The sequence below is a fragment of the Convolutriloba macropyga genome, chromosome 3, assembly GCF_964194025.1.
Source record: "Convolutriloba macropyga chromosome 3, txConMacr16.3, whole genome shotgun sequence".
Lineage (NCBI taxonomy): Eukaryota > Metazoa > Xenacoelomorpha > Acoela > Convolutidae > Convolutriloba > Convolutriloba macropyga.
In genome coordinates this window covers 64857498-64882238 of record NC_134470.1, presented here as the reverse complement: position 1 = coordinate 64882238, position 24741 = coordinate 64857498, and positions in this window count along the sequence as shown.

The following is a 24741-nucleotide window of genomic DNA, read 5'->3' as shown; positions in this document are numbered from 1 at the left end:
CCTCTTCGAGTCAGTCGTAAAAACCTTTACAATACCAATAGTCCTCTTCGAGTCGTAAAAACCTGTAGAATACCAATACTCCTCTTAGAGGAATAAAAACCTGTAGAATCTCCATACTCCTCTTCGAGTCAGTCGTAAAAGCCTGTAGGATACCAATAGTCCTCTTCGAGTCGTAAAAACCTGTAGAATCTCCATACTCCTCTTCGAGTCAGTCGTAAAAGCCTGTAGAGTACCACTAGTCCTCTTCGAATCGTAAAAACCTGTAGAATACCAATACTCCTCTTCGAGTGATAAAAACCTGCAGAATCTCAATACTCATCTTCGATTTATAAGAACCTGTAGAATCTCCATACTCCTCTTCGAGTCAGTCGTAAAAGCCTGTAGAATACCAATAGTCCTCTTCGAATCGTAAAAAACTGTAGAATCTCAATACTCCTCTTCGAGTAACAAAAACCTGCAGAATCTTCATACTCCTCTTCGAGTCAGTCATAAAAGCCTGTAGAATACCAATAGTCCTCTTCGAATCGTAAAAACCTGTAGAATACCAATACTCCTCTTCGAGTGATAAAAACCTGCAGAATCTCAATACTCATCTTCGATTTATAAAAACCTGTAGAATCTCCATACTCCTCTTCGAGTCAGTCGTAAAAGCCTGTAGAATACCAATAGTCCTCTTCGAGTCATAAAAACCTGTAAAATCTCAATACTCCTCTTCGAGTAATAAAAACCTGTAGAATCTCCATACTCCTCTTCGAGTCAGTCGTAAAAGCCTGTAGAATACCAATAGTCCTCTTCTAGTCGTAAAAACCTGTAGAATCTCAACACTCATCTTCGAGTAATAAAAACCCGTAGAATCTGCATACTCCTCTTTGAGTCAGTCGTAAAAGCCTGTAGAATACCAATAGTCCTCTTCGAGTCGTAAAAACCTGTAGATTCTCAATACTCCTCTTCGAGTAACAAAAACCGGCAGAATCTCCATACTCCTCTTCGAGTCAGTCGTAAAAACCTATAGAATACCAATAGTCCTCTTCGAGTCGTAAAAACCAGTAGAATACCAATACTCCTCTTCGAGTGATAAAAACCTGTAGAATCTCAATACTACTCTTCGAGTCGTAAAAACCTGTAGAATACCAATAGTCCTCTTCGAGTCGTAAAAACCTGTAGAATACCAATACTCCTCTTCGAGTAATAAAAACCTGTAGAATTTCCATACTCCTCTTCGAGTCAGTCGTAAAAGCCTGTAGAATACCAATAGTCCTCTTCGAGTCGTAAAAACCTGTAGAATCTCCATACTCCTCTTCGAGTCAGTCGTAAAAGCCTGTAGAATACCAATAGTCCTCCTCGAATCGTAAAAACCTGTAGAATCTCCATACTCCTCTCCGAGTCAGTCGTAAAAGCCTGTAGAATACCAATACTCCTCTTCGAGTGATAAAAACCTGTAGAATCTCAATACTCCTCTTCGAGTCGTAAAAACCTGTAGAATACCAATACTCCTCTTCGAGTAATAAAAACCTGTAGAATCTCCATACTCGTCTTCGAGTCGGTCGTAAAAGCCTGTAGAATACCAATACTCCTCTTCGAGTGATAAAAACCTGCAGAATCTCAATACTCATCTTCGATTTATAAAAACCTGTAGAATCTCCATACTCCATCTTCGAGTATAAAAAACCAGTAGAATCTTAATACTCCTCTTTGAGTTGTAAAAACCTGTAGAATACCAATACTCCTCTTCGAGTAATAAAAATCTGTAGAATCTCAATACTCCTCTTCGAGTCGTAAAAACCTGCAGAATACCAATAGTCCTCTTGGAGTCGTGAAAACCTGTAGAATACCAATACTCCTCTTCGAATAAAAAAAACCTGTAGAATCTCCTTACTCTTCCAGTCAGTCGTAAAAACCTGTAGAACACCAATAGTCCTCTTTGAGTCGTAAAAACCTGTAGAATACCAATACTCCTCTTCGAGTGATAAAAACCTGTAGAATCTTAATACTCCTCTTCGAGTCGTAAAAACCTGTAGAATCTCAATACTCCTCTTCGAGTCAGTCGTAAAAACCTGTAGAATACCAATAGTCCTCTTCGAGTCGTAAAAACCTGTAGCATAACAATACTCCTCTTAGAGTAATAAAAACCTGTAGAATCTCCATACTCCTCTTCGAGTCAGTCGTAAAAGCCTGTAGAATACCAATAGTCCTCTTCGAGTCGAAAAAACCTGTAGAATCTCCATATTCCTCTTCGAGTCAGTCGTAAAAGCCTGTAGAATACCAATAGTCCTCTTTTAGTCGTAAAAACCTGTAGAATACCAATACTCATCTTCGAGTAATAAAAACCTGTAGAATCTGCATACTCCTCTTCGAGTCAGTCGTAAAAGCCTGTAGAATACCAATACTCCTCTTCGAGTCGTAAAAACCTGTAGAATCTCAATACTCCTCTTCGAGTCAGTCGTAAAAACCTGTAGAATACCAATAGTCCTCTTCGAGTCGTAAAAACCTGTAGCATAACAATACTCCTCTTAGAGTAATAAAAACCTGTAGAATCTCCATACTCCTCTTCGAGTCAGTCGTAAAAGCCTGTAGAATACCAATAGTCCTCTTCGAGTCGAAAAAACCTGTAGAATCTCCATATTCCTCTTCGAGTCAGTCGTAAAAGCCTGTAGAATACCAATAGTCCTCTTTTAGTCGTGAAAACCTGTAGAATACCAATACTCCTCTTCGAATAAAAAAAACCTGTAGAATCTCCTTACTCTTCCAGTCAGTCGTAAAAACCTGTAGAACACCAATAGTCCTCTTTGAGTCGTAAAAACCTGTAGAATACCAATACTCCTCTTCGAGTGATAAAAACCTGTAGAATCTCAATACTCCTCTTCGAGTCGTAAAAACCTGTAGAATCTCAATACTCCTCTTCGAGTCAGTCGTAAAAACCTGTAGAATACCAATAGTCCTCTTCGAGTCGTAAAAACCTGTAGCATAACAATACTCCTCTTAGAGTAATAAAAACCTGTAGAATCTCCATACTCCTCTTCGAGTCAGTCGTAAAAGCCTGTAGAATACCAATAGTCCTCTTCGAGTCGGAAAAACCTGTAGAATCTCCATATTCCTCTTCGAGTCAGTCGTAAAAGCCTGTAGAATACCAATAGTCCTCTTTTAGTCGTAAAAACCTGTAGAATACCAATACTCCTCTTAGAGTAATAAAAACCTGTAGAATCTCCATACTCCTCTTCGAGTCAGTCATAAAAGCCTGTAGAATACCAATAGTCCTCTTCGAATCGTAAAAACCTGTAGAATACCAATACTTCTCTTCGAGTGATAAAAACCTGCAGAATCTCAATACTCATCTTCGATTTATAAAAACCTGTAGAATCTCCATACTCCTCTTCGAGTCAGTCGTAAAAGCCTGTAGAACACCAATACTCCTCTTCGAGTGATAAAAACCTGCAGAATCTCAATACTCATCTTCGATTTATAAAAACCTGTAGAATCTCCATACTCCATCTTCGAGTATAAAAAACCAGTAGAATCTTAATACTCCTCTTTGAGTTGTAAAAACCTGTAGAATACCAATACTCCTCTTCGAGTAATAAAAATCTGTAGAATCTCAATACTCCTCTTCGAGTCGTAAAAACCTGCAGAATACCAATAGTCCTCTTGGAGTCGTGAAAACCTGTAGAATACCAATACTCCTCTTCGAATAAAAAAAACCTGTAGAATCTCCTTACTCTTCCAGTCAGTCGTAAAAACCTGTAAAACACCAATAGTCCTCTTTGAGTCGTAAAAACCTGTAGAATACCAATACTCCTCTTCGAGTGATAAAAACCTGTAGAATCTCAATACTCCTCTTGGAGTCGTGAAAACCTGTAGAATACCAATACTCCTCTTCGAATAAAAAAAACCTGTAGAATCTCCTTACTCTTCCAGTCAGTCGTAAAAACCTGTAAAACACCAATAGTCCTCTTCGAATCGTAAAAACCTGTAGAATACCAATACTCCTCTTCGAGTGATAAAAACCTGCAGAATCTCAATACTCATCTTCGATTTATAAAAACCTGTAGAATCTCCATACTCCATCTTCGAGTATAAAAAACCAGTAGAATCTTAATACTCCTCTTTGAGTTGTAAAAACCTGTAGAATACCAATACTCCTCTTCGAGTAATAAAAATCTGTAGAATCTCAATACTCCTCTTCGAGTCGTAAAAACCTGCAGAATACCAATAGTCCTCTTGGAGTCGTGAAAACCTGTAGAATACCAATACTCCTCTTCGAATAAAAAAAACCTGTAGAATCTCCTTACTCTTCCAGTCAGTCGTAAAAACCTGTAAAACACCAATAGTCCTCTTTGAGTCGTAAAAACCTGTAGAATACCAATACTCCTCTTCGAGTGATAAAAACCTGTAGAATCTCAATACTCCTCTTGGAGTCGTGAAAACCTGTAGAATACCAATACTCCTCTTCGAATAAAAAAAACCTGTAGAATCTCCTTACTCTTCCAGTCAGTCGTAAAAACCTGTAAAACACCAATAGTCCTCTTCGAATCGTAAAAACCTGTAGAATACCAATACTCCTCTTCGAGTGATAAAAACCTGCAGAATCTCCATACTCCATCTTCGATTTATAAAAACCTGTAGAATCTCCATACTCCATCTTCGAGTATAAAAAACCAGTAGAATCTTAATACTCCTCTTTGAGTTGTAAAAACCTGTAGAATACCAATACTCCTCTTCGAGTGATAAAAACCTGTAGAATCTCAATACTCCTCTTGGAGTCGTGAAAACCTGTAGAATACCAATACTCCTCTTCGAATAAAAAAAACCTGTAGAATCTCCTTACTCTTCCAGTCAGTCGTAAAAACCTGTAAAACACCAATAGTCCTCTTCGAATCGTAAAAACCTGTAGAATACCAATACTCCTCTTCGAGTGATAAAAACCTGCAGAATCTCCATACTCCATCTTCGAGTATAAAAAACCAGTAGAATCTTAATACTCCTCTTTGAGTTGTAAAAACCTGTAGAATACCAATACTCCTCTTCGAGTAATAAAAATCTGTAGAATCTCAATACTCCTCTTCGAGTCGTAAAAACCTGCAGAATACCAATAGTCCTCTTGGAGTCGTGAAAACCTGTAGAATACCAATACTCCTCTTCGAATAAAAAAAACCTGTAGAATCTCCTTACTCTTCCAGTCAGTCGTAAAAACCTGTAAAACACCAATAGTCCTCTTTGAGTCGTAAAAACCTGTAGAATACCAATACTCCTCTTCGAGTGATAAAAACCTGTAGAATCTCAATACTCCTCTTGGAGTCGTGAAAACCTGTAGAATACCAATACTCCTCTTCGAATAAAAAAAACCTGTAGAATCTCCTTACTCTTCCAGTCAGTCGTAAAAACCTGTAAAACACCAATAGTCCTCTTCGAATCGTAAAAACCTGTAGAATACCAATACTCCTCTTCGAGTGATAAAAACCTGCAGAATCTCAATACTCATCTTCGATTTATAAAAACCTGTAGAATCTCCATACTCCATCTTCGAGTATAAAAAACCAGTAGAATCTTAATACTCCTCTTTGAGTTGTAAAAACCTGTAGAATACCAATACTCCTCTTCGAGTAATAAAAATCTGTAGAATCTCAATACTCCTCTTCGAGTCGTAAAAACCTGCAGAATACCAATAGTCCTCTTGGAGTCGTGAAAACCTGTAGAATACCAATACTCCTCTTCGAATAAAAAAAACCTGTAGAATCTCCTTACTCTTCCAGTCAGTCGTAAAAACCTGTAAAACACCAATAGTCCTCTTTGAGTCGTAAAAACCTGTAGAATACCAATACTCCTCTTCGAGTGATAAAAACCTGTAGAATCTCAATACTCCTCTTGGAGTCGTGAAAACCTGTAGAATACCAATACTCCTCTTCGAATAAAAAAAACCTGTAGAATCTCCTTACTCTTCCAGTCAGTCGTAAAAACCTGTAAAACACCAATAGTCCTCTTCGAATCGTAAAAACCTGTAGAATACCAATACTCCTCTTCGAGTGATAAAAACCTGCAGAATCTCAATACTCATCTTCGATTTATAAAAACCTGTAGAATCTCCATACTCCATCTTCGAGTATAAAAAACCAGTAGAATCTTAATACTCCTCTTTGAGTTGTAAAAACCTGTAGAATACCAATACTCCTCTTCGAGTGATAAAAACCTGTAGAATCTCAATACTCCTCTTGGAGTCGTGAAAACCTGTAGAATACCAATACTCCTCTTCGAATAAAAAAAACCTGTAGAATCTCCTTACTCTTCCAGTCAGTCGTAAAAACCTGTAAAACACCAATAGTCCTCTTCGAATCGTAAAAACCTGTAGAATACCAATACTCCTCTTCGAGTGATAAAAACCTGCAGAATCTCAATACTCATCTTCGATTTATAAAAACCTGTAGAATCTCCATACTCCATCTTCGAGTATAAAAAACCAGTAGAATCTTAATACTCCTCTTTGAGTTGTAAAAACCTGTAGAATACCAATACTCCTCTTCGAGTAATAAAAATCTGTAGAATCTCAATACTCCTCTTCGAGTCGTAAAAACCTGCAGAATACCAATAGTCCTCTTGGAGTCGTGAAAACCTGTAGAATACCAATACTCCTCTTCGAATAAAAAAAACCTGTAGAATCTCCTTACTCTTCCAGTCAGTCGTAAAAACCTGTAAAACACCAATAGTCCTCTTTGAGTCGTAAAAACCTGTAGAATACCAATACTCCTCTTCGAGTGATAAAAACCTGTAGAATCTCAATACTCCTCTTGGAGTCGTGAAAACCTGTAGAATACCAATACTCCTCTTCGAATAAAAAAAACCTGTAGAATCTCCTTACTCTTCCAGTCAGTCGTAAAAACCTGTAAAACACCAATAGTCCTCTTCGAATCGTAAAAACCTGTAGAATACCAATACTCCTCTTCGAGTGATAAAAACCTGCAGAATCTCAATACTCATCTTCGATTTATAAAAACCTGTAGAATCTCCAAACTCCATCTTCGAGTATAAAAAACCAGTAGAATCTTAATACTCCTCTTTGAGTTGTAAAAACCTGTAGAATACCAATACTCCTCTTCGAGTAATAAAAATCTGTAGAATCTCAATACTCCTCTTCGAGTCGTAAAAACCTGCAGAATACCAATAGTCCTCTTGGAGTCGTGAAAACCTGTAGAATACCAATACTCCTCTTCGAATAAAAAAAACCTGTAGAATCTCCTTACTCTTCCAGTCAGTCGTAAAAACCTGTAAAACACCAATAGTCCTCTTTGAGTCGTAAAAACCTGTAGAATACCAATACTCCTCTTCGAGTGATAAAAACCTGTAGAATCTCAATATTCCTCTTGGAGTCGTGAAAACCTGTAGAATACCAATACTCCTCTTCGAATAAAAAAAACCTGTAGAATCTCCTTACTCTTCCAGTCAGTCGTAAAAACCTGTAAAACACCAATAGTCCTCTTCGAATCGTAAAAACCTGTAGAATACCAATACTCCTCTTCGAGTGATAAAAACCTGCAGAATCTCAATACTCATCTTCGATTTATAAAAACCTGTAGAATCTCCATACTCCATCTTCGAGTATAAAAAACCAGTAGAATCTTAATACTCCTCTTTGAGTTGTAAAAACCTGTAGAATACCAATACTCCTCTTCGAGTAATAAAAATCTGTAGAATCTCAATACTCCTCTTCGAGTCGTAAAAACCTGCAGAATACCAATAGTCCTCTTGGAGTCGTGAAAACCTGTAGAATACCAATACTCCTCTTCGAATAAAAAAAACCTGTAGAATCTCCTTACTCTTCCAGTCAGTCGTAAAAACCTGTAAAACACCAATAGTCCTCTTTGAGTCGTAAAAACCTGTAGAATACCAATACTCCTCTTCGAGTGATAAAAACCTGTAGAATCTCAATACTCCTCTTCGAGTCGTAAAAACCTGTAGAATACCAATAGTCCTCTTCGAGTCGTAAAAACCTGTAGCATAACAATACTCCTCTTAGAGTAATAAAAACCTGTAGAATCTCCATACTCCTCTTCGAGTCAGTCGTAAAAGCCTGTAGAATACCAATAGTCCTCTTCGAGTCGAAAAAACCTGTAGAATCTCCATATTCCTCTTCGAGTCAGTCGTAAAAGCCTGTAGAATACCAATAGTCCTCTTCGAATCGTAAAAAACTGTAGAATCTCAATACTCCTCTTCGAGTAACAAAAACCTGCAGAATCTTCATACTCCTCTTCGAGTCAGTCATAAAAGCCTGTAGAATACCAATAGTCCTCTTCGAATCGTAAAAACCTGTAGAATACCAATACTCCTCTTCGAGTGATAAAAACCTGCAGAATCTCAATACTCATCTTCGATTTATAAAAACCTGTAGAATCTCCATACTCCTCTTCGAGTCAGTCGTAAAAGCCTGTAGAATACCAATAGTCCTCTTCGAGTCATAAAAACCTGTAAAATCTCAATACTCCTCTTCGAGTAATAAAAACCTGTAGAATCTCCATACTCCTCTTCGAGTCAGTCGTAAAAGCCTGTAGAATACCAATAGTCCTCTTCTAGTCGTAAAAACCTGTAGAATCTCAACACTCATCTTCGAGTAATAAAAACCCGTAGAATCTGCATACTCCTCTTTGAGTCAGTCGTAAAAGCCTGTAGAATACCAATAGTCCTCTTCGAGTCGTAAAAACCTGTAGATTCTCAATACTCCTCTTCGAGTAACAAAAACCGGCAGAATCTCCATACTCCTCTTCGAGTCAGTCGTAAAAACCTATAGAATACCAATAGTCCTCTTCGAGTCGTAAAAACCAGTAGAATACCAATACTCCTCTTCGAGTGATAAAAACCTGTAGAATCTCAATACTACTCTTCGAGTCGTAAAAACCTGTAGAATACCAATAGTCCTCTTCGAGTCGTAAAAACCTGTAGAATACCAATACTCCTCTTCGAGTAATAAAAACCTGTAGAATTTCCATACTCCTCTTCGAGTCAGTCGTAAAAGCCTGTAGAATACCAATAGTCCTCTTCGAGTCGTAAAAACCTGTAGAATCTCCATACTCCTCTTCGAGTCAGTCGTAAAAGCCTGTAGAATACCAATAGTCCTCCTCGAATCGTAAAAACCTGTAGAATCTCCATACTCCTCTCCGAGTCAGTCGTAAAAGCCTGTAGAATACCAATACTCCTCTTCGAGTGATAAAAACCTGTAGAATCTCAATACTCCTCTTCGAGTCGTAAAAACCTGTAGAATACCAATACTCCTCTTCGAGTAATAAAAACCTGTAGAATCTCCATACTCGTCTTCGAGTCGGTCGTAAAAGCCTGTAGAATACCAATACTCCTCTTCGAGTGATAAAAACCTGCAGAATCTCAATACTCATCTTCGATTTATAAAAACCTGTAGAATCTCCATACTCCATCTTCGAGTATAAAAAACCAGTAGAATCTTAATACTCCTCTTTGAGTTGTAAAAACCTGTAGAATACCAATACTCCTCTTCGAGTAATAAAAATCTGTAGAATCTCAATACTCCTCTTCGAGTCGTAAAAACCTGCAGAATACCAATAGTCCTCTTGGAGCCGTGAAAACCTGTAGAATACCAATACTCCTCTTCGAATAAAAAAAACCTGTAGAATCTCCTTACTCTTCCAGTCAGTCGTAAAAACCTGTAGAACACCAATAGTCCTCTTTGAGTCGTAAAAACCTGTAGAATACCAATACTCCTCTTCGAGTGATAAAAACCTGTAGAATCTCAATACTCCTCTTCGAGTCGTAAAAACCTGTAGAATCTCAATACTCCTCTTCGAGTCAGTCGTAAAAACCTGTAGAATACCAATAGTCCTCTTCGAGTCGTAAAAACCTGTAGCATAACAATACTCCTCTTAGAGTAATAAAAACCTGTAGAATCTCCATACTCCTCTTCGAGTCAGTCGTAAAAGCCTGTAGAATACCAATAGTCCTCTTCGAGTCGAAAAAACCTGTAGAATCTCCATATTCCTCTTCGAGTCAGTCGTAAAAGCCTGTAGAATACCAATAGTCCTCTTTTAGTCGTAAAAACCTGTAGAATACCAATACTCCTCTTAGAGTAATAAAAACCTGTAGAATCTCCATACTCCTCTTCGAGTCAGTCGTAAAAGCCTGTAGAATACCAATAGTCCTCTTCGAGTCGGTCGTAAAAGCCTGTAGAATACCAATACTCCTCTTCGAGTGATAAAAACCTGCAGAATCTCAATACTCATCTTCGATTTATAAAAACCTGTAGAATCTCCATACTCCTCTTCGAGTATAAAAAACCAGTAGAATCTTAATACTCCTCTTTGAGTTGTAAAAACCTGTAGAATACCAATACTCCTCTTCGAGTAATAAAAATTTGTAGAATCTCAATACTCCTCTTCGAGTCGTAAAAACCTGCAGAATACCAATAGTCCTCTTGGAGTCGTGAGAACCTCTTCGAATAAAAAAACCTGTAGAATCTCCTTACTCTTCCAGTCAGTCGTAAAAACCTGTAGAACACCAATAGTCCTCTTCGAGTCGTAAAAACCTGTAGAATACCAATACTCCTCTTCGAGTGATAAAAACCTGTAGAATCTCAAAACTCCTCTTCGAGTCGTAAAAACCTGTAGAATCTCAATACTCCTCTTCGAGTCAGTCGTAAAAACCTGTAGAATACCAATAGTCCTCTTCGAGTCGTAAAAACCTGTAGAATACCAATACTCCTCTTAGAGTAATAAAAACCTGTAGAATCTCCATACTCCTCTTCGAGTCAGTCGTAAAAGCCTGTAGAATACCAATAGTCCTCTTCGAGTCGAAAAAACCTGTAGAATCTCCATATTCCTCTTCGAGTCAGTCGTAAAAGCCTGTAGAATACCAATAGTCCTCTTTTAGTCGTAAAAACCTGTAGAATACCAATACTTCTCTTAGAGTAATAAAAACCTGTAGAATCTCCATACTCCTCTTCGAGTCAGTCGTAGAAGCCTGTAGAATACCAATAGTCCTCTTCGAGTCGTAAAAACCTGTAGAATACCAATACTCCTCTTAGAGTAATAAAAACCTGTAGAATCTCCATACTCCTCTTCGAGTCAGTCGTAAAAGCCTGTAGAATACCAATAGTCCTCTTCGAGTCAAAAAAACCTGTTGAATCTCCATACTCCTCTTCGAGTCAGTCGTAAAAACCTGTAGAATACCAATAGTCCTCTTCGAGTCGTAAAAACCTGTAGAATACCAATACTCCTCTTCGAGTGACAAAAACCTGCAGAATCTCAATACTCATCTTCGAGTTTTAAAAACTTGTAGAATACCAATACTCCTCTTCGAATAAAAAAAACCTGTAGAATCTCCTTACTCTTCCAGTCAGTCGTAAAAACCTGTAGAACACCAATAGTCCTCTTGGAGTCGTAAAAACCTGTAGAATACCAATACTCCTCTTCGAGTGATAAAAACCTGTTGAATCTCAATACTCCTCTTCGAGTCGTAAATCCTGTAGAATCTCAATACTCCTCTTCGAGTCAGTCGTAAAAACCTGTAGAATACCAATAGTCCTCTTCGAGTCGTAAAAACCTGTAGAATACCAATACTCCTCTTAGAGTAATAAAAACCTGTAGAATCTCCATACTCCACTTCGAGTCAGTCGTAAAAGCCTGTAGAATACCAATTGTCCTCTTCGAGTCGAAAAAACCTGTAGAATCTCCATATTCCTCTTCGAGTCAGTCGTAAAAGCCTGTAGAATACCAATAGTCCTCTTTTAGTCGTAAAAACCTGTAGAATACCAATACTCCTCTTAGAGTAATAAAAACCTGTAGAATCTCCATACTCCTCTTCAAGTCAGTCGTAAAAGCCTGTAGAATACCAATACTCCTCTTCGAATAAAAAAACCTGTAGAATCTCCTTACTCTTCCAGTCAGTCGTAAAAACCTGTAGAACACCAATAGTCCTCTTCGAGTCGTAAAAACTTGTAGAATACCAATACTCCTCTTCGAGTGATAAAAACCTGTAGAATCTCAAAACTCCTCTTCGAGTCGTAAAAACCTGTAGAATCTCAATACTCCTCTTCGAGTCAGTCGTAAAAACCTGTAGAATACCAATAGTCCTCTTCGAGTCGTAAAAACCTGTAGAATACCAATACTCCTCTTAGAGTAATGAAAACCTGTAGAATCTCCATACTCCTCTTCGAGTCAGTCGTAAAAGCCTGTAGAATACCAATAGTCCTCTTCGAGTCGAAAAAACCTGTAGAATCTCCATATTCCTCTTCGAGTCAGTCGTAAAAGCCTGTAGAATACCAATAGTCCTCTTTTAGTCGTAAAAACCTGTAGAATACCAATACTCCTCTTAGAGTAATAAAAACCTGTAGAATCTCCATACTCCTCTTCGAGTCAGTCGTAGAAGCCTGTAGAATACCAATAGTCCTCTTCGAGTCGTAAAAACCTGTAGAATACCAATACTCCTCTTAGAGTAATAAAAACCTGTAGAATCTCCATACTCCTCTTCGAGTCAGTCGTAAAAGCCTGTAGAATACCAATAGTCCTCTTCGAGTCAAAAAAACCTGTTGAATCTCCATACTCCTCTTCGAGTCAGTCGTAAAAGCCTGTAGAATACCAATAGTCCTCTTCGAGTCGTAAAAACCTGTAGAATACCAATACTCCTCTTCGAGTGACAAAAACCTGCAGAATCTCAATACTCATCTTCGAGTTTTAAAAACTTGTAGAATACCAATACTCCTCTTCGAATAAAAAAAACCTGTAGAATCTCCTTACTCTTCCAGTCAGTCGTAAAAACCTGTAGAACACCAATAGTCCTCTTGGAGTTGTAAAAACCTGTAGAATACCAATACTCCTCTTCGAGTGATAAAAACCTGTTGAATCTCAATACTCCTCTTCGAGTCGTAAATCCTGTAGAATCTCAATACTCCTCTTCGAGTCAGTCGTAAAAACCTGTAGAATACCAATAGTCCTCTTCGAGTCGTAAAAACCTGTAGAATACCAATACTCCTCTTAGAGTAATAAAAACCTGTAGAATCTCCATACTCCACTTCGAGTCAGTCGTAAAAGCCTGTAGAATACCAATTGTCCTCTTCGAGTCGAAAAAACCTGTAGAATCTCCATATTCCTCTTCGAGTCAGTCGTAAAAGCCTGTAGAATACCAATAGTCCTCTTTTAGTCGTAAAAACCTGTAGAATACCAATACTCCTCTTAGAGTAATAAAAACCTGTAGAATCTCCATACTCCTCTTCAAGTCAGTCGTAAAAGCCTGTAGAATACCAATAGTCCTCTTCGAGTCGTAAAAACCTGTAGAATACCAATACTCTTCTTAGAGTAATAAAAAACTGTAGAATCTCCATACTCCTCTTCGAGTCAGTCGTAAAAGCCTGTAGAATACCAATAGTCCTCTTCGAGTCGTAAAAACCTGTAGAATACCAATACTCCTCTTAGAGTAATAAAAACCTGTAGAATCTCCATACTCCTCTTCGAGTCAGTCGTAAAAGCCTGTAGAATACCAATAGTCCTCTTCGAGTCGAAAAAACCTGTAGAATCTCCATACTCCTCTTCGAGTCAGTCGTAAAAGCCTGTAGAATACCAATAGTCCTCTTCGAGTCGTAAAAACCTGTAGAATACCAATACTCCTCTTCGAGTGACAAAAACCTGCAGAATCTCAATACTCATCTTTGAGTTTTAAAAACTTGTAGAATACCAATACTCCTCTTCGAATAAAAAAAAACCTGTAGAATCTCCTTACTCTTCCAGTCAGTCGTAAAAACCTGTAGAACACCAATAGTCCTCTTGGAGTCGTAAAAACCTGTAGAATACCAATACTCCTCTTCGAGTGATAAAAACCTGTTGAATCTCAATACTCCTCTTCGAGTCGTAAATCCTGTAGAATCTCAATACTCCTCTTCGAGTCAGTCGTAAAAACCTGTAGAATACCAATAGTCCTCTTCGAGTCGTAAAAACCTGTAGAATACCAATACTCCTCTTAGAGTAATAAAAACCTGTAGAATCTCCATACTCCACTTCGAGTCAGTCGTGAAAGCCTGTAGAATACCAATTGTCCTCTTCGAGTCGAAAAAACCTGTAGAATCTCCATATTCCTCTTCGAGTCAGTCGTAAAAGCCTGTAGAATACCAATAGTCCTCTTTTAGTCGTAAAAACCTGTAGAATACCAATACTCCTCTTAGAGTAATAAAAACCTGTAGAATCTCCATACTGCTCTTCAAGTCAGTCGTAAAAGCCTGTAGAATACCAATAGTCCTCTTCGAGTCGTAAAAACCTGTAGAATACCAATACTCTTCTTCGAGTGATAAAAACCTGTTGAATCTCAATACTCCTCTTCGAGTCGTAAATCCTGTAGAATCTCAATACTCTTCTTCGAGTCAGTCGTAAAAACCTGTAGAATACCAATAGTCCTCTTCGAGTCGTAAAAACCTGTAGAATACCAATACTCCTCTTAGAGTAATAAAAACCTGTAGAATCTCCATACTCCACTTCGAGTCAGTCGTGAAAGCCTGTAGAATACCAATTGTCCTCTTCGAGTCGAAAAAACCTGTAGAATCTCCATATTCCTCTTCGAGTCAGTCGTAAAAGCCTGTAGAATACCAATAGTCCTCTTTTAGTCGTAAAAACCTGTAGAATACCAATACTCCTCTTAGAGTAATAAAAACCTGTAGAATCTCCATACTGCTCTTCAAGTCAGTCGTAAAAGCCTGTAGAATACCAATAGTCCTCTTCGAGTCGTAAAAACCTGTAGAATACCAATACTCCTCTTCGAGTCGTAAAAACCTGTAGAATCTCAATACTCCTCTTCGAGTCAGTCGTAAAAGCCTGTAGAATACCAATAGTCCTCTTTTAGTCGTAAAAACCTTTAGAATACCAATAGTCGTCTTCGAGTCGAAAAAACCTGTAGAATCTCCATATTCCTCTTCGAGTCAGTCGTAAAAGCCTGTAGAATACCAATAGTCCTCTTTTACTCGTAAAAACCTGTAGAATACCAATACTCCTCTTAGAGTAATAAAAACCTGTAGAATCTCCATACTCCTCTTCGAGTCAGTCGTAAAAGCCTGTAGAATACCAATAGTCCTCTTCGAGTCGTAAAAACCTGTAGAATACCAATACTCCTCTTCGAGTCGTAAAAACCTGTAGAATCTCCATACTCCTCTTCGAGTCAGTCGTAAAAGCCTGTAGAATACCAATAGTCCTCTTCGAGTCGTAAAAACCTGTAGAATACCAATACTCCTCTTAGAGTAATAAAAACCTGTAGAATCTCCATACTCCTCTTCGAGTCAGTCGTAAAAGCCTGTAGAATGCCAATAGTCCTCTTCAAGTCGAAAAAACCTGTAGAATACCAATACTCCTCTTCGAGTGATAAAAACCTGTAGAATCTCAATGCTCCTCTTCGAGTCGTAAAAACCTGTAGAATCTCAATACTCCTCTTCGAGTCGTAAAAACCTGTAGAATCTCAATAGTCCTCTTCGAGTCGAAAAAAACCTGTAGAATCTCCATATTCCTCTTCGAGTCAGTCGTAAAAGCCTGTAGATTACCAATAGTCCTCTTTTAGTCGTAAAAACCTGTAGAATACCAATACTCCTCTTAGAGTTATAAAAACCTGTAGAATCTCCATACTCCTCTTCGAGTCAGTCGTAAAAGCCTGTAGAATACCAAAAGTCTTCTTCGAGTCGTAAAAACCTGTAGAATACCAATACTCCTCTTAGAGTAATAAAAACCTGTAGAATCTCCATACTCCTCTTCCAGTCAGTCGTAAAAACCTGTAGAACACCAATAGTCCTCTTCGAGTGGTAAAAACCTGTAGAATACCAATACTCCTCTTCGAGTGATAAAAACCTGTAGAATCTCAATACTCCTCTTCGAGTCGTAAAAACCTGTAGAATCTCAATACTCCTCTTCGAGTCGTAAAAACCTGTAGAATCTCAATACTCCTCTTCGAGTCAGTCGTAAAAACCTGTAGAATACCAACAGTCCTCTTCGAGTCGTAAAAACCTGTAGAATACCAATACTCCTCTTAGAGTAATAAAAACCTGTAGAATCTCCGTACTCCTCTTCGAGTCAGTCGTAAAAGCCTGTAGAATATCAATAGTCCTCTTCGAGTCGAAAAAACTTGTAGAATCTCCATATTCCTCTTCGAGTCAGTCGTAAAAGCCTGAAGAATACCAATAGTCCTCTTTTAGTCGTAAAAACCTGTAGAATACCAATACTCCTCTTAGAGTAAAAAAAAACCTGTAGAATCTCCATACTCCTCTTCGAGTCAGTCGTAAAAGCCTGTAGAATACCACTAGTCCTCTTCGAGTCGTAAAAACCTGTAGAATACCAATACTCCTCTTAGAGTAATAAAAACCTGTAGAATCTCCATACTCCTCTTCGAGTCAGTCGTAAAAGCCTGTAGAATACCAATGGTTCTCTTCGAGTCGAAAAAACCTGTAGAATCTCCATACTCCTCTTCGAGTCAGTCGTAAAAGCCTGTAGAATACCAATAGTCCTCTTCGAGTCGTAAAAACCTGTAGAATACCAAAACTCCTCTTCGAGTGATAAAAACCTGCAGAATCTCAATACTCATCTTCGAGTCGTAAAAACCTGTAGAATACCAATAGTCCTCTTGGAGTCGTAAAAACCTGTAGAATACCAATACTCCTCTTCGAGTGATAAAAACCTGTAGAATCTCCATACTCCTCTTCGAGTCAGTCGTAAAAGCCTGTAGAATACCAATAGTCCTCTTCGAGTCGTAAAAACTTGTAGAATACCAATACTCCTCTTCGAGTAACAAAAACCTGTAGAATCTCCTTACTCTTCCAGTCAGTCGTAAAAACCTGTAGAACACCAATCGTCCTCTTCGAGTCGTAAAAACCTGTAGAATACCAATACTCCTCTTCTAGTGATAAAAACCTGTAGAATACCAATAGTCCTCTTCGAGTCGTAAAAACCTGTAGAATACCAATACTCCTCTTAGAGTAATAAAAACCTGTAGAATCTCCATACTCCTCTTCGAGTCAGTCATAAAAGCCTGTAGAATACCAATAGTCCTCTTCGAGTCGAAAAAACCTGTAGAATCTCCATATTCCTCTTCGAGTCAGTCGTAAAAGCCTGTAGAATACCAATAGTCCTCTTCGAGTCGTAAAAACCTGTAGAATACCAATACTCCTCTTAGAGTAAGAAAAACCTGTAGAATCTCAATACTCCTCTTCGAGTCGTAAAAACCTGTAGAATACCAATACTCCTCTTAGAGTAATAAAAACCTGTAGAATCTCCATACTCCTCTTCGAGTCAGTCGTAAAAGCCTGTAGAATACCAATAGTCCTCTTCGAGTCGTAAAAACCTGTAGAATACCAATACTCCTCTTAGAGTAAGAAAAACCTGTAGAATCTCAATACTCCTCTTCGAGTCGTAAAAACCTGTAGAATACCAATACTCCTCTTAGAGTAAGAAAAACCTGTAGAATCTCAATACTCCTCTTCGAGTCAGTCGTAAAAACCTGTAGAATACCAATAGTCCTCTTCGAGTCGTAAAAACCTGTAGAATACCAATACTCCTCTTAGAGTAATAAAAACCTGTAGAATCTCCATACTGCTCTTCGAGTCAGTCGTAAAAGCCTGTAGAATACCAATAGTCCTCTTCGAGTCGAAAAAACCTGTAGAATCTCCATATTCCTCTTTGAGTCAGTCGTAAAAGCCTGTAGAATACCAATAGTCCTCTTTTAGTCGTAAAAGCCTGTAGAATACCAATAGTCCTCTTCGAGTCGAAAAAACCTGTAAAATCTCCATACTCCTCTTCGAGTCAGTCATAAAAGCCTGTAGAATACCAATAGTCCTCATCGAGTCGTAAAAACCTGCAGAATACCAATACTCCTCTTCGAGTGATAAAAACCTGCAGAATCTCAATACTCATCTTCGAGTCGTAAAAACCTGTAGAATACCAATAGTCCTCTTGGAGTCGTAAAAACCTGTAGAATACCAATACTCCTCTTCGAGTGATAAAAACCTGTAGAATCTTCATACTCCTCTTTAAGTCAGTCGTAAAAGCCTGTAGAATACCAATAGTCCTCTTCGAGTCGTAAAAACTTGTAGAATACCAATACTCTTCTTCGAGTAATAAAAACCTGTAGAATCTCCTTACTCTTCCAGTCAGTCGTAAAAACCTGTAGAATGCCAATACTCCTCTTAGAGTAAGAAAAACCTGTAGAATCTCAATACTCCTCTTCGAGTCGTAAAAACCTGTAGAATACCAATACTCCTCTTAGAGTAATAAAAACCTGTAGAATCTCCATACTCCTCTTCGAGTCAGTCTTAAAAGCCTGTAGAATACCAATAGTCCTCTTCGAGTCGTAAAAACCTGTAGAATACCAATACTCCTCTTAGAGTAAGAAAAACCTGTAGAATCTCAATACTCCTCTTCGAGTCGTAAAAACCTGTAGAATACCAATACTCCTCTTAGAGTAAGAAAAACCTGTAGAATCTCAATACTCCTCTTCGAGTCAGTCGTAAAAACCTGTAGAATACCAATAGTCCTCTTCGAGTCGTAAAAACCTGTAGAATACCAATACTCCTCTTAGAGTAATAAAAACCTGTAGAATCTCCATACTGCTCTTCGAGTCAGTCGTAAAAGCCTGTAGAATACCAATAGTCCTCTTCGAGTCGAAAAAACCTGTAGAATCTCCATATTCCTCTTCGAGTCAGTCGTAAAAGCCTGTAGAATACCAATAGTCCTCTTTTAGTCGTAAAAGCCTGTAGAATACCAATAGTCCTCTTCGAGTCGAAAAAACCTGTAAAATCTCCATACTCCTCTTCGAGTCAGTCGTAAAAGCCTGTAGAATACCAATAGTCCTCTTCGAGTCGTAAAAACCTGCAGAATACCAATACTCCTCTTCGAGTGATAAAAACCTGCAGAATCTCAATACTCATCTTCGAGTCGTAAAAACCTGTAGAATACCAATAGTCCTCTTGGAGTCGTAAAAACCTGTAGAATACCAATACTCCTCTTCGAGTGATAAAAACCTGTAGAATCTTCATACTCCTCTTCGAGTCAGTCGTAAAAGCCTGTAGAATACCAATAGTCCTCTTCGAGTCGTAAAAACTTGTAGAATACCAATACTCTTCTTCGAGTAATAAAAACCTGTAGAATCTCCTTACTCTTCCAGTCAGTCGTAAAAACCTGTAGAACACCAATAGTCCTCTTCGAGTCGTGAAAACCTGTAGAATACCAATACTCCTCTTCGAGTGATAAAAACCTGTAGAATCTCAATACTCCTCTTCGAATCGTAAAAACCTGTAGAATCTCAATACTCCTCTTCGAGTCGTAAAAACCTGTAGAATCTCAATACTCCTCTTCGAGTCAGTCGTAAAAACCTGTAGAATACCAATAGTCCTCTTCGAGTCGTAAAAACCTGTAGAATACCAATACTCCTCTTAGAGTAATAAAAACCTGTAGAATCTCCATACTCCTCTTCGAGTCAGTCGTAAAAGCCTGTAGAATACCAATTGTCCTCTTCGAGTCGAAAAAACCTGTAGAATCTCCATATTCCTCTTCGAGTCAGTCGTCAAAGCCTGTAGAATACCAATAGTCCTCTTTTAGTCGTAAAAACCTGTAGAATACCAATACTCCTCTTAGAGTAATAAAAACCTGTAGAATCTCCATACTCCTCTTCGAGTCAGTCGTAAAAGCCTGTAGAATACCAATAGTCCTATTCGAGTCGTAAAAACCTGTAGAATACCAATACTCCTCTTAGAGTAATAAAAACCTGTAGAATCTCCATACTCCTCTTCGAGTCAGTCGTAAAAGCCTGTAGAATACCAATAGTCCTCTTCGAGTCGAAAAAACCTGTATAATCTCCATACTCCTCTTCGAGTCAGTCGTAAAAGCCTGTAGAATACCAATAGTCCTCTTCGAGTCGTAAAAACCTGTAGAATACCAATACTCCTCTTCGAGTGATAAAAACCTGCAGAATCTCAATACTCATCTTCGAGTCGTAAAAACCTGTAGAATAACAATAGTCCTCTTGGAGTCGTAAAAACCTGTAGAATACCAATACTCCTCTTCGAGTGATAAAAACCTGTAGAATCTCCATACTCCTCTTCGAGTCAGTCGTAAAAGCCTGTAGAATACCAATAGTCCTCTTCGAGTCGTAAAAACTTGTAGAATACCAATACTCCTCTTCGAGTAATAAAAACCTGTAGAATCTCCTTACTCTTCCAGTCAGTTGTAAAAACCTGAAGAACACCAATAGTCCTCTTTGAGTCGTAAAAACCTGTAGAATACCAATACTCCTCTTCGAGCGATAAAAACCTGTAGAATCTCAATACTCCTCTTCGAGTCGTAAAAACCTGTAGAATCTCAATACTCCTCTTCGAGTCAGTCGTAAAAACCTGTAGAATACCAATAGTCCTCTTCGAGTCGTAAAAACCTGTAGAATACCAATACTCCTCTTAGAGTAATAAAAACCTGTAGAATCTCCATACTCCTCTTCGAGTCAGTCGTAAAAGCCTGTAGAATACCAATAGTCCTCTTCGAGTCGAAAAAACCTGTAGAATCGCCATACTCCTCTTCGAGTCAGTCATAAAAGCCTGTAGAATACCAATAGTCCTCTTCGAGTCGTAAAAAACCTGTAGAATACCAATAATCCTCTTAGAGTAAAAAAAACCTGTAGAATCTCCATACTCCTCTTCGAGTCAGTCGTAAAAGCCTGTAGAATACCAATAGTCCTCTTCGAGTCGTAAAAACCTGTAGAATACCAATACTCCTCTTCGAGCGATAAAAACCTGCAGAATCTCATTACTCATCTTCGAGTCGTAAAAACCTGTAGAATACCAATAGTCCTCTTGGAGTCGTAAAAACCTGTAGAATACCAATACTCCTCTTCGAGTGATAAAAACCTGTAGAATCTCCATACTCCTCTTCGAGTCAGTCGTAAAAGCCTGTAGAATACCAATAGTCCTCTTCGAGTCGTAAAAACTTGTAGAATACCGATACTCCTCTTCGAGTAATAAAAACCTGTAGAATCTCCATACTCCTCTTCGAGTCGAAAAAACCTGTAGAATCGCCATACTCCTCTTCGAGTCAGTCGTAAAAGCCTGTAGAATACCAATAGTCCTCTTCGAGTCGTAAAAACCTGTAGAATACCAATACTCCTCTTAGAGTAAAAAAAATCTGTAGAATCTCCATACTCCTCTTCGAGTCAGTCGCAAAAGCCTGTAGAATACCAATAGTCCTCTTCGAATCGTAAAAACCTGTAGAATACCAATAATCCTCTTCGAGCGATAAAAACCTGCAGAATCTCATTACTCATCTTCGAGTCGTAAAAACCTGTAGAATACCAATAGTCCTCTTGGAGTCGTAAAAACCTGTAGAATACCAATACTCCTCTTCGAGTGATAAAAACCTGTAGAATCTCCATACTCCTCTTCGAGTCAGTCGTAAAAGCCTGTAGAATACCAATAGTCCTCTTCCAGTCGTAAAAACTTGTAGAATACCGATACTCCTCTTCGAGTAATAAAAACCTGTAGAATCTCCATACTCCTCTTCGAGTCAGTCGTAAAAGCCTGTAGAATACCAATAGTCCTCTTCGAGTCATAAAAACCTGTAAAATCTCAATACTCCTCTTCGAGTAATAAGAACCTGTAGAATCTCCATACCCCTCTTCGAGTCAGTCGTAAGAGCCTGTAGAATACCAATAGTCCTCTTCGAGTCGTAAAAACCTGTAGAATCACAATACTCATCTTCGATTAATAAAAACCTGTAGAATCTCCATACTCCTCTTCGAGTCAGTCGTAAAAGCCTGTAGAATACCAATAGTCCTCTTCGAGTCGTAAAAACCTGTAGAATCTCAATACTCCTCTTCGAGTAACAAAAACCTGCAGAATCTCCATACTCCTCTTCGAGTCAGTCGTAAAAGCCTGTAGAATACCTATAGTCCTCTTGGAGTCGTAAAAACATGTAGATTCTCCATACTCCTCTTCGAGTCAGTCGTAAAAGCAAGTAGAATACCAATAGTCCTCTTCGAATCGTGAAAACCTGTGGAATACCAATACTCCTCTTCGAGTGATGAAAACCTGCAGAATCTCAATATTCATCTTCGATTTATAAAAACCTGTAGAATCTCCATACGCCTCTTCGAGTCAGTCGTAAAAGCCTGTAGAATACCAATAGTCCTCTTCAAGTCCTAAAAACCTGTAAAATCTCAATACTCCTCTTTGAGTAATAAAAACTTGTAGAATCCCCATACTCCTCTTCGAGTCAGTCGTAAAAGCCTGTAGAATACCAATAGTCTTCTTCGAGTCTTAAAACCTGTAGAATATCAATACTCATCTTCGAGTAATAAAAACCTGTAGAATCTGCATACTCCTCTTCGAGTCAGTCGTAAAAGCCTGTAGAATACCAATAGTCCTCTTCGAGTTGTAAAAACCTGTAGAATCTCAAAACTCCTCTTTGAGTAATAAAAACCTGTAGAATCCCCATACTCCTCTTCGAGTCAGTCGTAAAAGCCTGTAGAAAACCAATAGTCTTCTTCGAGTCTTAAAACCTGTAGAATATCAATACTCATCTTCGAGTAATAAAAACCTGTAGAATCTGCATACTCCTCTTCGAGTCAGTCGTAAAAGCCTGTAGAATACCAATAGTCCTCTTCGAGTCGTAAAAACCTGTAGAATCTCCATACTCCTCTTCGAGTCAGTCGTAAAAGCAAGTAGAATACCAATAGTCCTCTTCGAATCGTGAAAACCTGTAGAATACCAATACTCCTCTTCGAGTGATAAAAACCTGCAGAATCTCAATACTCATATTCGAGTCGTAAAAACCTGTAGAATACCAATAGTCCTCTTGGAGTCGTAAAAACCTGTAGAATAACAATACTCCTCTTCGAGTGATAAAAACCTGTAGAATCTCCATACTCCTCTTCGAGTCAGTCGTAAAAGCCTGTAGAATACCAATAGTCCTCTTCGAGTCGTAAAAACTTGTAGAATACCAATACTCCTCTTCGAGTAATAAAAACCTGTAGAATCTCCTTACTCTTCCAGTCAGTCATAAAAACCTGAAGAACACCAATAGTCCTCTTCGAGTCGTAAAAACCTGTAGAATACCAATACTCCTCTTCGAGTGATAAAAACCTGTAGAATCTCAATACTCCTCTTCGAGTCGTAAAAACCTGTAGAATCTCAATACTCCTCTTCGAGTCAGTCGTAAAAACCTGTAGAATACCAATAGTCCTCTTCGAGTCGTAAAAACCTGTAGAATACCAATACTCCTCTTAGAGTAATAAAAACCTGTAGAATCTCCATACTCCTCTTCGAGTCAGTCGTAAAAGCCTGTAGAATACCAATAGTCCTCTTCGAGTCGAAAAAACCTGTAGAATTGCCATACTCCTCTTCGAGTCAGTCGTAAAAGCCTGTAGAATACCAATAGTCCTCTTCGAGTCGTAAAAACCTGTAGAATACCAATACTCCTCTTAGAGTAATAAAAACCTGTAGAATCTCCATACTCCTCTTCGAGTCAGTCGTAAAAGCCTGTAGAATACCATTAGTCCTCTTCGAGTAGTAAAAACCTGTAGAATACCAATACTCCTCTTCGAGCGATAAAAACCTGCAGAATCTCATTACTCATCTTCGAGTCGTAAAAACCTGTAGAATACCAATAGTCCTCTTGGAGTCGTAAAAACCTGTAGAATACCAATACTCCTCTTCGAGTGATAAAAACCTGTAGAATCTCCATACTCCTCTTCGAGTCAGTCGTAAAAGCCTGTAGAATACCAATAGTCCTCTTCGAGTCGTAAAAACTTGTAGAATACCGATACTCCTCTTCGAGTAATAAAAACCTGTAGAATCTCCATACTCCTCTTCGAGTCAGTCGTAAAAGCCTGTAGAATACCAATAGTCCTCTTCGAGTCATAAAAACCTGTAAAATCTCAATACTCCTCTTCGAGTAATAAGAACCTGTAGAATCTCCATACCCCTCTTCGAGTCAGTCCTAAGAGCCTGTAGAATACCAATAGTCCTCTTCGAGTCGTAAAAACCTGTAGAATCACAATACTCATCTTCGATTAATAAAAACCTGTAGAATCTCCATACTCCTCTTCGAGTCAGTCGCAAAAGCCTGTAGAATACCAACAGTCCTCTTCGAGTCGTAAAAACCTGTAGAATCTCAATACTCCTCTTTGAGTAACAAAAACCTGCAGAATCTCCATACTCCTCTTCGAGTCAGTCGTAAAAGCCTGTAGAATACCTATAGTCCTCTTCGAGTCGTAAAAAACTGTAGAATCTCCATACTCCTCTTCGAGTCAGTCGTAAAAGCAAGTAGAATACCAATAGTCCTCTTCGAATCGTAAAAACTTGTAGAATACCGATACTCCTCTTCGAGTAATAAAAACCTGTAGAATCTCCATACTCCTCTTCGAGTCAGTCGTAAAAGCCTGTAGAATACCAATAGTCCTCTTCGAGTCATAAAAACCTGTAAAATCTCAATACTCCTCTTCGAGTAATAAGAACCTGTAGAATCTCCATACCCCTCTTCGAGTCAGTCCTAAGAGCCTGTAGAATACCAATAGTCCTCTTCGAGTCGTAAAAACCTGTAGAATCACAATACTCATCTTCGATTAATAAAAACCTGTAGAATCTCCATACTCCTCTTCGAGTCAGTCGCAAAAGCCTGTAGAATACCAACAGTCCTCTTCGAGTCGTAAAAACCTGTAGAATCTCAATACTCCTCTTTGAGTAACAAAAACCTGCAGAATCTCCATACTCCTCTTCGAGTCAGTCGTAAAAGCCTGTAG